General features: G+C 52.5%; 1 pseudogene; it reads left to right on the plus strand.

Annotated features, from left to right (window-relative positions):
• The first annotated feature begins 365 nt into the window (after positions 1-365).
• Positions 366-1,068, plus strand: LOC127429663 (uncharacterized; annotated as a pseudogene).
• Positions 1,069-3,567: the final 2,499 nt, after the last annotated feature.

Below are 3,567 nucleotides of genomic sequence, written 5' to 3' on the forward strand. Positions count from 1 at the left end.
CGCAGGCACCTGCTGGAAGCAATATTGGTGAAACCCCTGAGGATGGCCATTTCTGTAGAAAAGTCAAATTAGTCACATGAAAGAGAATTCATGAGGGGTACTGCTGCGGCAGTATCAAGTGGAGCGCTGCTGCTGCAGCATCAAATGGGGTGCTGCTGTGGCAGTATCATACCTGTAAGGGAAGCAAAATGTTAGTTAGAAAAACATGCCAATTTCATTTGTACGCACCTGTAAGGGAAGCAAAGTTTTGTTAGGAAAACATGGCAATTACATTTGTACACACCTGAGAGGGAAGCAAAGATTAGTTAAAAAACATGATGATTACAAATACATTTGAGCGGGGCACTGCTGCGGCAGTATCGAGCATGAGAGGGGACTGCTGCAGCAGTATCAACTGGGGCACTGCTGCGGCTGAATCAGCTCAGACTGGAGGATTTTTTAAACAAGATGAAGCACTTGAAGAGAAGATGAAGAAAGCAGAACAGTTCAAGTACCTTGGCTCCATCCTCTCAGCCGACGGTGACAACCTCCCGGACGCAAGAACAAGACTTAACACCGCCTGGATGAAGTGGCGCCAGGTCACTGGCGTCCTATGCGACCAATGCATGCCCATGCACCTCAAGGCAAAGGTCTACAAGACATGAACAGGCCCTCCACACGATGGAAATGCGCATGCTCAGGTGGACACTGGGACTGACCCGACTGGACCACATTATGAACGAGGACGTCAGGAAGATCATGGGAGTGGCACCGATCACGGAGAAGATGAGAGAAGCTCGCCTCTGATGGTATGGCCATGTGACCCGAAAGGAGGAGGAGTCAGTGGCAAGGAGAGCATTATTGCTCAGCCCCGATGGAAAATGGCCATGCGGGCGACCAAAGAAGAGGTGGATGGATCGATTCAAGGAAGATATGAAGCACGTCAATGTCACCCCCAGGGATGCCCTGGATCGGAGAAAGAGGAGAACGGCTTGCCAGAAAGCAGACACTGCACTTGTGTGGGAAAAACATTGGGGGGGAAAAAGATACAGTATGCAGAAAATGAAATGTATGCAGAAACTTGAGTAATGAAGCTTGAATTTCAAACGTTTGTGATAAATCCCCATTGTTTAGTAGGCCCCATTGTTTAGAAGGCTTCATAATCATATACTAATAAAATGTCATGGTTACTTGTGTAACCTCCATTCCCTGATGGAGGGAACGAGAAGTTGTGTAGATGTAGTGACACTAGGGGTCACTCTTGGGAGCCCGAGACACCTCTGGTCTTTGATAAAAGGCCAATGAAAATTGGCGAGTGGTATTTGCATGCCACTCCCCCGGACATACGGATATAAAAGGAGCTGGTAGACAAGGTCCCAGCAATTTCAGCGGGTAGTTCAGCGTTGTGGCAGGAGGGACACAACGTCTCGTTCCCTCCATTAGGGAACGGAGGTTACACAAGTAACCATGATGTTCCCTATCTGTCACTCACTCGATGTTGTGTCGATGTGGTGACACTAGGGGTCCCTATACAAAACGCAGCAACTGGCTGAACTGTGTTATGTGAACTGGCGGTGTGTGATGGGCAGACAACTGTGTGCCTCCTAGCCACCGCACCAGGCGATACGTAAACTCCCCCAACATAGTTATGAGTGTCGAACGACCCTTTGGGGACAAGTCGACTACTCAAAAGATAGAGACAGGCTTAGCTGGGGGGTGTCCCTCCTAAGGGGAGGACACCCCGGAGACCACACCTCGCCCAGAGAGAGGGGGGATATTTAAGTGGAAAATACGTCACATGGTCTTGCCGAGCTATGTCGGAGGTATGTCATGTGGGGAAGTCTCATGGTAGGTCCTACCCAATAGGGGAGGAGTTACTACAAACATGGAGACTGTGGCAGAGGAGCCTCTGCCCAAGGAAGATGCAATTTGCCAACAGGGAAACGAATTAGCGGAAGATATACATCGCATGGGGTTACCTACAGGGAACCGCCACATGCGGAGCACCTAGCCCAGAACAGGGCTTTTAGTTAGCACGTGTACTGGGCCGGCAGCGAGTCTCTCCGAAAACTCAACTGCCACAGGGCTCGGAGGAAGTCAACCAGGGAACATAGTTTGTGAACACTACTGGGAGTTAATGGTGCACGTCTTCAGCTCAGAGGAGGTGAAAGGCACTATGTGCAAGCGATACACCCGGCCAGCTATCCTGGGCTTATCTGCTTGTATTGCGTGCCACTACCCAGGGTGAAACTGGTTCCACCCGGAGGCTGTAGAACCTCGCAAAGGTGTTGGATGTTGCCCAGCCCGCTGCTCTGCAAATGTCTGTTAGGGAGGCACATCTGGGTGGGCCAGTAGGGTGCTACCAGGACAACCTGCTCCTCGTCCTCCCTGAACTTGCACAGAGTCTGTGCAAGTAGGCTCACTAGGGGAAAAGCATATTTGCGCAGGCAAGGGGGCCAGCTGTGTGCCAGCGCATCTATACCAATAGGTGCCTCGGTCAGGGCGTACCAGAGCGGGCAGTGGGAGGATTCTTGGGAGGCGAACAGGTCTACCTTTGCCTGTCCGAATCGACTCCAGATCAGCTGGACCACCTGAGGGTGGAGTCTCCGCTCTCCCTTGAGGGTAACCTGCCGTGACAGCGCGTCCGCTGCAGTGTTGAGGTCTCCCAGGATGTGAGTGGCTCTCAGCGACTTGAGGTGCTGCTGAATCCAGAGGAGGAGACGGTGGGCGAGTTGTGACATACAACAAGAGTGCAGACCGCCTTGGCGGTTGACATATGCTACCGTTGCCGTGTTGTCTGTCTGAACTAACACGTGCTTGCCCTGGATCAACGGCCGGAAACCTCCGTAGGGTGAGCAGAATTGCCAGCATCTCGAGGCCGTTGCAAATGACACCCCAGGCCGTCTTGGAGGCATCTGTCGTGACCACGACGCACCTGGAGACCTGCTCTAGGGGAACGCCTGCCCATAGAAATGTGAGGTCAGTCCAAGAGCTGAAGAGGCAGTGACAGACCAGCGTGATGACCACGCGATGTGTCCCGTGGCACCATGCCCATCTCGGGACTCGAGTCTGAAGCCAGTGCTGAAGCGGTCTCATATGCATCAACCCGAGTGGGGTGGCCACTGATGAGGATGCCATATGCCCCAGGAGCCTCTGAAAGAGTTTCAGTGGAACCGCTGTTTTCTGTTTGAACGCCTTCAAACAGGCCGGCACCAACTGTGCGCGCTCTTTCGTGAGATGTGCTGTCAATGAGTCCAACTCCAAACCGAAAAATAGATGCTCTGGACCGGGAGGAGCTTGCTCTTTTCCCAGTTGATATGAAGCCCTAGTCGGCTGAGGTGCGAGAGCACCAGGTTCCTGTGTGCACACAACACATCCCGAGAGTGAGCTAGGATTAGCCAACCATCGGGATAGTTGAAGATGCAAATGCCCACTTCCCTTAGTGGGGCAAGGGCTGCCTCTGCGACCTTCAAGAAGACTCGAGGGAACAAGGACAGACCGAAAGGGAGGACCTTGTATTGATATGCCCGACCCTCAAATGCAAACCACGGGAAGGGTGTGTGTCAGGGTTGGAATTGAGACGTGGAA

This window comes from Myxocyprinus asiaticus, chromosome 39 (genome assembly GCF_019703515.2).
Source record: "Myxocyprinus asiaticus isolate MX2 ecotype Aquarium Trade chromosome 39, UBuf_Myxa_2, whole genome shotgun sequence".
Lineage (NCBI taxonomy): Eukaryota > Metazoa > Chordata > Actinopteri > Cypriniformes > Catostomidae > Myxocyprinus > Myxocyprinus asiaticus.